Source organism: Trachurus japonicus, chromosome 5 (genome assembly GCF_045865225.1).
Source record: "Trachurus japonicus isolate A0001 chromosome 5, Traja_1.0".
Taxonomy (NCBI): domain Eukaryota; kingdom Metazoa; phylum Chordata; class Actinopteri; order Carangiformes; family Carangidae; genus Trachurus; species Trachurus japonicus.
In genome coordinates this window covers 34,568,790-34,580,956 of record NC_140911.1, presented here as the reverse complement: position 1 = coordinate 34,580,956, position 12,167 = coordinate 34,568,790, and the positions used below count along the sequence as shown (strand labels likewise).

Sequence of the window (12,167 nt, the reverse complement as noted above, 5' to 3'; positions counted from 1 at the left end):
TGTACATGGCACAGTCAGAGCACCAAACAAACTACAATACAAATGCACTTCCTTGCAACATTATTCAATTTGAAGCCCCAATTCCATTTCTGCGTTATCATTCGGCCTCTAATGGAACTGTTACTTCTAGTGCAATGATTTCTGTGTGATAGCACTATTAGTTTGCTGGAGGAACAATCATTGTATTCTGCAGTGAAAATGAAATCACTTTCTTTATTGCTCTTGGAAAATGATTTTACATGGTGTCCTAATCACATCGTGCTGGATGTGGTGGTGTCTCGGAATAGGTTATTTTCAAACCAGCAAACCAGATCTCAATGAGCAAAACAGGGTAAGTAGAAAACAATTATACCAAAGTCAAAGAGCAGAGTGCGGTCTGTGATGGGGCTTCTGCTGCACCGCGGGAAGGCTGCATCACTGAGGGCAGAGTTTGTTAATAATGAACAATAATTGGTCAGTAAAGCTCTTGATCGACTCAAATCCAGAGGTAAATTTGTTTTAGATAATGTGCATTTATTAATGTTCTTGGGTCACAACATTGATACGACCCTCATTTCAGGATGCTGGAGTCAGCAAACTATTAGCTTTAGCTTAACACAAAGTCTGGAAATAGGGGTAAACAGCTAGCCTAGCACTGACTGGCTTTTTTCTTTCTATATTGATTCTGTGTTAGAGTACAGTTTGGAGTACGGCAACTACCATTCCTTTTTGAACACACAAAGGACAACAGAAGCTCTGAAACAACCACAAACATTGTAAATGTACTGCACTAGTATAGAGAATCATGATCCCAAATTGTGTATGTGTTACTTACCAAACCACATAAGTAGAATAATCAACAGGGGCTCTACAGCAGTGGTCAGGGAAAGCTGTTTGTGTCTGCCAGAAGGTGTTTGTTGTAACTTTGTGTATTTAAAATCTTTCTCTCAGGTAATCTGACTCATATTATTTATGCATATCTTATCTTTTCTCCAGGAGTGATAATGTGCTCGGTGTGAACATAAGAGCAGTCGACATATGAGAGGGAAAGAAAGAGGAGGTTTGTAAGGGAAGGGCGAGCTTAGAGTGTCTCTCTCTGTTTGCTTTCCTCAGGCTTTGAGGTCATTAATCATAACGGTCAAATCTACAGCAAAACAATTGAGCAAAGGAAAACACTGATAGAGGGAGGGAGGGAGGGATGGAGGAGGGGGGGGTGAAGGTGAGCGAGAGGTGGAAAGCTACAGTGAAATGGAGGAAAGTTGGTGGGGGAGGTGGGGGGGATTTTGAGATAGATTGAGGCTTGAGAAAGAAAAGGGACAAGCAACTGACGCACTTGACACCAGACTCCTGTTTGCATAGCAGAAATGCAAATACATGAAAGAGAGAGAGAGAGAGAGAGAGAGAAAGACAGAGAGAGAGAGGGAGAGCAAGGGAGGGAGAAAATAAAGTGGGAGAGATGCTATAAATAGCTTTGTGTTTGCGTAAAGCCAAACCAATGTCAGTTTGATGCAGGAAGTGCACCACAGTCATAGAGGTTATAGAACAACTGTTGACTGGAACATAGCGTATCAGAAATGCAGAGCTTTCCAAAGCCTTCAAACATGGACTCGCACCTACAGTGGTATCTTCAAACTGTCAGTTTTATCCATCCATCAAGGTGCAAGTTTCTCTTTTGCAAATTAAAGCCTATCTGAAAAAAAGATTTCTTTTTATTAGGATTTAGATGCCATCGAATGGTTTAGGGCCAAAATACATTTCTGATGCTGCTGTGTTTTGAACCTTTTGAGCCTTGCGCATCATCTGGGACAGGTCTGCTTACTGTCCCCAGAGTCGAAGCTAAACATGGAGAGGCAGCATTGAGTTTTTATCCATGCACATATCTGAAACAAACTTCCAGAAAGCTTGAAGTGTGCTCCAACTCTCAGCTTGTTTAAATCCCGGCTTCAAACTTTTCTGTTTGCCACCAACTTCTATTAAATGAAATTTGGGAATATGCACTTTCACTGTACTGTGACTTCTACTCTCCTTTGCTTCACTTTCTCACTAACTTATTTTTAGCTTCTATTTTACTGGGCTCTAAATTGTCTTATTAAATTGTCTTTTGCCTCATGCCTTGATGCTTTTTATCTTGTAAAATAGAAAGCACTTTGAATTGTTGACACATTCTATTCAAACTAACTTACCTTTTCTTTCTCTTGTCCTTTTCCATTAGTAGATAATGCTTGCTATCTTGTCTTATTTATCTTAATTATGTCTTTGCAGATCCCATTCTGCTCTGATTCTGTGTTCATACGATCAGAATGTGTCTCTGGTTTTGTGGCAGGCTTAGTTTGTACTTTTCAAGTATGTTAATTGTAGGTTGTGTATAGAATTGGGAAGAAGGAGTTGCTTGGTCAAAAAAAAAAATCACCTGAGGTCATGTAGTGTTCACATACAGTGAGTAGTATTATTGGGTTTAATTTGATCACTTATAATGCATTAAAAAGGTAGAATTTCCATATTTAAGTTACTTCAATACACATTGTTTTAGGAACAATTAGAACCAAATTTTTTCTCTACCAATTCAAAACAGCTAACCTCTGGACGACTGCCAATACATAACTGATTAGATACCATTGCTCTCATTTAACTTCCATTTAATCTCACTGTGTGGAACTCATTGGGTTAGATAAGACATGCATTAAATGTGCATGTGTAATCTGCAGGTCAGTAACGGGGGGAAAACACCCTCACTTATATATAAAAAAAAAAAGTAGTAGTTTCAGATCAGTGCTGTATGAATTCTATACTCCTGCTACGATGGTCGTTTTGCATTCCGTGCTACAGTGCTGCTATAACCTGCCGTGATCTACACGAGAGGCTTTTCTCATAAGGTCGCTGCGAGCCCAGCTGTGCTTTACTGTACGTACTGAATACCAAATCGTGCAACCAGTATAACTGCAGCCGGGGATGTTTTAGATTTAAAGCGAGATGAGGCAGGAGAGACGGAGAGAGGAGAACTTAACCCTCCTCCTGGTCTCTTTTCATGCCAACAGCGTGCGCCTCCCTAGTTTTTCACCCCAGCGTAACTAATCGCATGTCAGTCAATGTGCCGATGGAAAGAGGCAGCAGTCAAAATACCTGTGTCAGGACTGTGGTCATTAGAGCATTCAATGACTCGATGGCAGGCACACACACACACACACACACACACACACACATGAATGCCCCCCTCCCCACACACACACACACATACAGTATATACATACAGACATAACCAAAGCAGAGGGAGTGTTGGGGGATGGTGTGCTGCGGACATATGGAATGCCTGTGTGTATGCGTGGATATCTGCTGCTGCTTGTGTATTTCACTTTTATGTGTTCCTTATGTACGTGCACGTATATACAACTCGTGTATGCATGCATTATGTTCTCGGCTCTGAATGTGTGCACATTGCATGCATGCCTACATGCTTGTGTAATGTATCCTATCCAATAATACACACATTGATCCCTGTGAGATAAAGATAACAAAGTTAGACCTTCCATAATATTTATTTTCCCATAACATACTTGCTCAGCCACGCCCAGCCATATAACTCCATGCAGATGAAATATGGTCTTCATTACATCTAAACCTCAACACACAGAAACTAGTGAGGAGAAACAGGATTGCCCTTCTTTCTCGACTGAAAGAGCACGAAATGAATTGGAGCAGCTGAGATTTTTTTTTACATTACCATGACAAATACGGCGAAATGGGGAGGACAGAGAGAAAGGGAGAGATAGAGAGAGGGAGAGAGAGAGAGGAGAGGGGGGGGGGGACGCATGACGACAGACAGAAAAGGGCAGATCAGACAGAAAAGACCAAATTGTGTGAAAAAAACACATCAGCTCAATTTGTGCTTGACTGTAAGCTGTGAGCTGAGAGGAGAAATAAAATAAGGCATTTAGCTGGGGATCATGTTAAACCATGCAAGTGAATGAGTCCCCAGAGAAGAGTGTTCCCTCTCTCGCTTATGATGGACTTAATTGCCTCTATCAGTGTTAAGATATAACATTCATCTCAGGTTTATTGCTCGGCTTTATGGTCTTGTCCATCACACTGAGGGGTTTCAAGAGGCAGGCCACACCTCAAATGGCACCTTAAAATAATGAGACAGATTAGAAAGTAAAAAGGGGAAGAAGTGGAAAAATGAGAAGGAGAAGGAGGGGGGGGCATCATTTATATTTGGAAAATGAGAGCATTTTACAAGGACTCTGGATGAGCAGATCTGGTATGTGAGCGAGCTGCTGAAGCAGAAGGGTTTGGATGGTATGCTGGATGGATTACTCTTTGGTTTCTGGGTCTTTCAAAATGCATGGTTCGTCGGGCTAAAGGCACACACATCTCCCCCACCTCTGACCCCCGAAAGCTCTGGGTAGGTGTAGGGTTTCAGATGGCCACACAATCGTACCATTGTGCCCCTGTTAACACAATGAAAACAAAGCTAACACATCGCTGACATTCAACTCCCCCCACTCTGTCTAACCTTGACTTCCAAACACAACTCAGGTGGAACACAGGAACGGATAATCAGGCGATACACAAATCTGGAAAACAACATACCAAAACGCACTGATTGTGATGTCAAGATAAATGCAATGGGCTTTTCACTGGACAGAATCAATAACGTATAATAAAAAAAGCTTAACATGCTTCCGTAGTAACACGACATTCACGTATCAGTTCATTTCTTTAAGATGTGGTTCTGCATCTCAAAACAGGCTGGTTCCCATCACATGAGGGTTTGAGAACCATGCCTGTGTGTTCCATTAAATCTATTAAATCCACTTGCATTATATCATAGTGCTTACCACACAATAGGGGCCTTTCAAGGGCAGTCCCAGAGGAAGCCAACAAAGGGCCCTCTCATTCAGGGACTAGTCAAGTAATTCAGAAAGAGCCAAACACGATTTCTGTGTGTGTGGATCTTCTTCTCCACCAGACCCACAATTGGCAATTTCACCAAGTCAAGAAAAAGACTGTCAGAAAAGAGCAGAATAAGAGAGCAGCAAGATACCTGCTTTTTTTTTCTCACAAGTGCCGTATTTAGAAAGATACAGGGCCTGAAGTCTTCCTCCCTGAAATAGTGAGTCTGTGGGACAGAAAAAGAAAGACAGAAAAAGCCTAGAGAGAAGTGCCAGGTAGCTAACGGGGGATGATTGTGTTCAATAAATACACATTTTTGCCTGCATCACTATTGTTACGTTGACCACGGAGGTTGTGCTATCGGGGGCTAACATTAGTTAGCATGCTAAGCAGCTAGCCCCGACCTCTTCCAGCCCGTCGTGTCGCTTTCTGATAGCAACTCACTGAAGAAGCAGCGCTGCCCAGAAGGCAACAATGGCCAAAGCTTTTGTCAAGTCTCACCACCACCACCCGCAACAAACAATGCTGTGCAGCAGAGAAAACTTACTAATAGCCAAATATGGCCTTAAGGTCGCTTTATCATGCTGTACCATCCAATATAGCTAAATGTAATATATGATGATATCCATTTGCGCAGTCTGCACCAGTTTCAATTTGTCCAAGAGCTCAGAGCTCAGAATTATCAGTTAGTTGAACGGCCAAAACATTTAGCTGATTAATGTTTTCATTCATTTCATGAGCAAATATGCCAAAGATCTGCAGGTTCCTCTTGTTTTAATATAATTGACATTTTTCTCTGTTTTCTATATTTGAAAAATTCCAGATTGATAAAGGTTAAGAAAATAATCAGGGAACTATAGTTGCAGCTCTAATTTCACCAAATTTCATTTCACATGATTGGCTTTTATGTCATGAGCCTTCTATTAAGATGATACAATTCAATGTATTTTAGATTGTGCAGCCATGGCAGAGGTACATGAATACCTCCTAGTTAATAATGCATTTTGGAGGAAATTTTAATAAAACATGTTTCTCCTTTTAAATTTGTGCAAACAGTGACATTTCTGACCTTCTCCATTCAAATCACAATTTCTGCCTCTTGCTTCAATCTGCAGCAGTAGAGCACACAGTCACTTCATCTGTTTAAGAACTGCTCTCCCAAGAAACCAACCTGGTGTGCACAAGTACAGTAATTTAAAAACACACAATACAGCACCACTAGGAAAAAAAGAAACAGTCTTTCTGTATTTGGGACTTCCCCGTGTATTTAAATCTAAATGCAGCATCCAGCACCATCTACTTCTGTCAATAGGGCTCAAAATAATTCACTGTTGTTTCATTCACTGCCATGCTGACTCCACATCCAGCCGCTGCCACTAGCATTCAGGCAGAATTTTCTATTACCAATCTAATTGCACATTCCACCCTGACAAGAGCTCATTAAACCTTAATTATACACATGTTGTTTTCTACAAACATCTCCATTTGGGTCTCTCTGCCTTGTAATTGTTCAGCAGGGACAACCAGTTGAGATTTCGCAGATTGAGAATGAATACGAGAGCAAGAAAGAGAAAGGGAGAAGGGGAAAGAGAGGTAAAGGGAGAGAGAGAAATAGAGAGAGAGGGTAGAGAGAGAAAGAGAAAAAAAAAGCCAGAGAGAGAGAGAGAAGTAGGTCATGCCTCTCCATAAACAAGGCATGGTTTCTAAAATAATATACCCATCCAGTGGAAGTAATGCCAAACAACTGAGTGAATGTGGAGCTCATGTAATATTTACAGAGCACTAATACATAGATGGCAGGTCTTTTTCTCAGCCCCCCCCCCCCCCATCCAAAGCCAGAGGTTTCTCTTTTTTTTTCTTTTTTGTTCCTCTTTCCATTTGAATTTCAAAGAAAGCCAACTACATTGATATATCTGGCAGGGTGGGGGTATTGGGGGGTGTTAAGATGTTGAGTTTCCCCTACTTTCTTTTTCCCTTTTTTTCCTGCCTCTCCTGTTCTCTCTCTCTCTCTCTCTCTCTCTCTCTCTCTATCTATCTCTAATACTCTCTGTCTCTACCCCTCTCCCTCTCTTCTTCTCTCGCCATCGCACTCTCCACATTGGCTTTGGCTGTGATGTTTTTTCACACATTTGTTACATTTTCGCGAGGGAAAGCGGGCCTTAATCCAGACTCTTTGAGGCATGGACGATGATATTACTGTGGAGAATCGGCCTTTTAAAGACTTCTTTAAACTCCAGCTGGTGCTGTAAGGTCACCAAGCACTTGTTCGACGTCTGGCCCAGCATGATGCTTCTGGGCTCGGGACTAACTGGCTGTGTCGACTCTAGGCCAGGCTTTCTGGGCTTTAGACAGTGCCTGGCAAAGCTGCTATGAGAGGGAGAAGGCTGCAAAAGAAAAAAACCTCTTCAGCATGTTTGCAGGTCCGAATCCTCTGAGAAAAACTGTGTCCGCTGATAATTATGTTTGATATGCAGGAGACTTGCAGTAGCCTCTCTGATTTGCTATAGCTAAAGGAGGATGAGTGGAAATATATGCATATTTAGAAATAATATGGACAGTGCACTTACAGTAGACACAGTTTAACTCAGCCAGAGCAGAGCTGTGAGTGTTTGTGGCTACAAAACACAAGAATCCTAATCTTAGATAAATAAAGCCAATTCTCACATTGCATTGCAGTGCAGTAACAGAGGTTGGATGTCATCCAGTTTTGAAACATACTCATCAACTGGGAAATGACATTAAACGTCAATTGCATTTTCAAGCTACATCAACTGTCTCCTCGAGGTAACAGTATCATGTGTTTGTTTTTTTCGTGCGTGAGGTTTTTTTCTTCGCTTTTTTATGGTTAGGATTAATGATTTCTCATTGGCTGGTTCCACTTTTTCTTTCTCACTCTAAAGACGTCACTTTGAAGTACAGCAAACTCTAACAGACATACAGTACTGCAATATCATCAAACATGTTACAGAAAAGAAAAACGGAATATTGGATATGAATAATGAAAATAATAATTAACTGTCACTCTCTCGATATATATAAAATGTGACTCATGTAAAGCACAAGAGTCTAATTTGTTTGTGTAATGTGATCATAATAACAGTGGAAAAATCATTATTAACAAATCTGATGTTGATTTTAGCCCTGTCAGTGGAACTTACTGCAATTACAATTTGATGTTTACAAAAAAAAAAAAAATCTTAAGTGTTATTATGTTTTCAAGCTCTGTTACTGTGACTTACACTCATGACACCTTACTATAATATCAGAAGTTGATGACAATCTGTGGAGGCATGAAGTGAGATGTCGGTTACAGACCATGCCATGTCACCACCACTTAGCACCCAAAAGTGTCCGCGCCAAGCCTCTCTGTCATAGCCGGGCACCCTCTCAGCCCGTTGACACTTCCTGTATGCTTCACTGATATCCACCCAGCAGCAGGATGAAATTAAAAAGGCTGTCATTAAATCACTTCTGTTTTGCAATATTACAATTATCTTGGCAGTGTTCTCTTTTTTTTCTTTTCTTTTTTTACAGTACACATTAGTGTTGTGTCTCTGTTTTGTTTGTTTATTCAGTGGGTTAGTTAAAATATTCCATTTTTAGCACAATTACAGTGGAACATCCCACAGTTTCTCGCCAACATCAAACACACTCACTGTGCAGTGTGATGTGAGCCATGTCAAGATAAACAAACATGACATATTAAACAGCAAAATGAGTCACTCTTATTATCTCACCAAAATAAATCTGGAAAACACTAATTATAACAACCTGAGCCTGATCCTGACTGATTCACCCCTGCACTCTGGCTGTCTGTGTATATCTACAGTAGGCTATATGTGTGTGTGTGTGTGTGTGTGTGTGTGTGTGTGTGGAGTTGTGTGTATGTGTGTGTCTGTCACATTCTTCTCCTGCTGCTGCCTTAATAGGCAGTCTCTTAGATATTCGCTACAGAATAGCGCTCATGCAATATTAATATCACACCAAAATATGGAAGCTGGAACCCCCACTCCATCTCTCACTCCCTCCATAATTGACTATGCAAGGCTCCAAATCAGCTTGGAAAAAGAGAGAGAGACACAGAGAAAGGGGGAGAGAAAGCAGGGGAGGAAAAGCGAAGGGAGAAACCAAAAGAAAGAGGCAGAGAGAGAGAGAGAGAGAGAGAAGGAGGAGTCCCGAAACGATCCTGTCATCTTCTTTTCTGAACCTTCACCCTATGTATCACTGTCAAGGCGGCGGAGCTAAAACAACAACAGCAGCTACGATGTTAGCTCTAACAGTTTGACTCCCCGCAAAGAGCACACTGATGCTCATCCAACCCGAGCTAAAACAAACCTCCAATCCTGCAGCTCTGAGAGTCACCGTGCATCACCTTAAACACGCAACAAATTTCACTGTCTCTTGTCATTATGTAGTTACACTGCAGGTCATGATAGTCACTGATCAATGACAAAATTGAGATTCCTTATCAGAGTTTGCAAAGAGAAGTTTTTGGGTTAATGTGTATGGTACGAAAAACTACTAGAATAGACAATTGCCGAGTGTTCAGTTAGAATATGAAAAGTTAATTTGCAAAAGCAGATAAATGCCATTTTGAAAAAAATGAGCTGATGCTTTTGAATTATTCTTTGCATAGTCTTGTTTTCAATAAAGCTTTATTTTTTTGAGCTACGTCTCTTTTGTTTTGTCTCATCACTTTGGTCAAAGCCACTCAACTTTGGTTTGACTGATATCACCTGGTGTAAATAATAATTTAAAGCATTTTTGATTTTTTTTTTTTGAGTTAGCCTTTCTGCTTTTGTAAATGAACTCTTCATATGTAAATCTGCCTTTTTTTTCTCCAGGGGATTTATTGTTCTGATATATTTGTCCAGTTCATTTCCAGTACTATATGACCAGTAACATATTGGGTTTAAGCCTCTTGTTAGTTGCCATCGGTTGCTGTTGCTTGTGGTTAGTTAAAAGACATTTCTCTCTGAGGGTCAGATGATAGGCTACCTATCCTATATTTGTGTATGGAGCTGGGGTCAGGGGAATATTAGCTTAGCATAAAGATGAAACAGCTAGCCCAGTTCTGTGTGACACATGATTTTACATATTATCATGCTCTGTAAGAGACATGAATATTGTGTATTGATGAATGAGTGGGTGCTAATTTGTGGATTAATTTTAGACATCCATGGGCTAGCGCTTTCTGCTTTTATTCTTTATGCTAAGATAGGCTAACTACACCTCCCTCCCTACTCCAACTTCATACCTCACTTTTCCTTTGAGGTTCATATCTTAAGCTACTGTGCACATCCATGACTAATGGACATTACTCATTGTGCACCTGTGCATATGAGACAGATTCATCCACATTCCCATGATTGGGAAGAATTAATATGCCAACCCCCCAAACACACACACACAGTCACACACAGGGGTCATGCCCTCTGCACTGAAGCATTTTGAAAATGAACTGTAGGCATTTAGAGCCATAATAGATGTTGAAAGAAAGAAAAGGAAAAGGTTGCGGGGGCAGAGCCGGTGGCTGGGAGGAGGGGGGGAGGTGGGCAGTGCACCTTGACAGGAAACATAGAGGTGAAGAGCAGGAGTCGGAGGTTAGTTTGACAGAGAGAAAAGAAGTGGTGGTGGTGGGGAGGTAAAGAGAGAGAGTGAGGGGGGGGGGGGGGGTTGCTGCGGAAGTGCCAAGCCCACTTTTAACTGAACTGAGGGTGGTGAGTGGTGGTGGGGTGAGGGAAGGGGGGAGGGACAGAGATAGAGATCAGGGGAAAATAAAAGGGGTGTGCAGGGGAAGGAAGAGGGGAGGAAGGAGAGGATGGGTGAGACGAGCTGGGGGTTGAGAGAGAAGGAGCGGGGGAGGGGGGGGACCTACTGCACCTTGACACTTGCTCTCACCGCAGCACCTGATAAGTGCAATGGAAAAACGTCTGGTTTCCTCCTGCATGTTAAGTGGTTTATATTCTCCTCCTCTCCATGCAGCCTGTAGCTACAGCGTGCTACTGTACTGATGCTGCACCCAGGTAATAACAGACAAAAGGAAATGACACAGAAACCAAAGAGTGAAGCAGAAAATAGCACATATTGTCTGCCTTATGATAAATTCCAATCTGTGCAAGAGATGCAATCTTAAATTTGTCATAGAGCAAAAGCAAGAACCAGCAGGAGATTTAAAAAACATTTTTCTTCCCCAACATTAACGTTTATCCGTCATTGTTAACATGCTGCACATCATTTTATAAACAACTTCTGCACAGATGCAGAGTTGAATTTGCACAACACAGGATCAGATGCGAGTGGATATATATCTTTAACTACCTCACGCATGCCCTGACAAGGAACTCATTCCCATGATTTGTAAGTGGGTCTCTTCACAGAACAGCATTAACAATATTCACTTTAGATAACGTATGATTCCAGACCCTGGGAGAGGATGGGTTTCTCAGAAATGCTTTGTTAGCACTCTCCCCCTTGATAAATGATTTAGGACATGTGGCCTGAGACATCAATACAATCTCTGTTGTAATTAAAAAAGGTGCGCACCAACAATATTATGCAGCTTTTGCTTTGTCTGTCTCTCTTACTCTGTCTCTCCCTCACTCACCCACTCTTCCTCTCTTTGAGCCCCGGAGCAGTGAAGAGATAATTCAAAAAGCACTTGCATGAAGTGAAACATGAAAAAGGGAGACATATGAAATTAAATTCTCTCTTTTCGCTCTATTGTTCTTTCATTTTCTCTCCTTTGTTACATAAATGCATAAATGCATAAAAGCAAGGCAAAGCCAGATTCTAATTATGATTTTCACAATACTGAGAGATTTCATTTTTTATTTAGAAAAAAAAAATGAAAGAAAGGTTTCACAAACAAATTAGAGTGACTGTTCCAGCACTTTGTCAAAGTCGAAGTGCTGCAAGTGCTGCATCACTAAACCTCACTGAACTTTATCTTCTTCTTTTTCCAAGTGTCTTCATGAACATATAGTATAAAATAACAAGACTGTGTTGTCTCAAATACAATAGAAGGGATAAGAAAAAGGAGAAAATTACCAAAACATTAAAGTTTTTTATACTTACTTGACCTTTTTTTTTTTTCTTATTCTAACTAAAACAGATCAGAGGCAGAAGAATTGTATCCAAAAAGCCACAACACAAAAACAGCAGCAGACAGTTAGTCGGCCTATCAGCTGCAGCAGCAGCAGCTCGCTTCTGTGAAAAGCTACCAGGCTGATACCACACAAACCACCAAGTCAGATGGGTGCTTGTGGTGGCCAATGATGGTTTTGGGGATGAGGACC

At 41.2% G+C, this 12,167-nt stretch overlaps 1 protein-coding gene across 4 annotated transcripts in view; it reads right to left on the bottom strand.

Moving 5' to 3' along the window:
* tox2 (TOX high mobility group box family member 2) overlaps positions 1-12,167 on the bottom strand; it is a 98,153-nt gene that overhangs the window by 47,598 nt on the left and 38,388 nt on the right. The window lies entirely within an intron of this gene.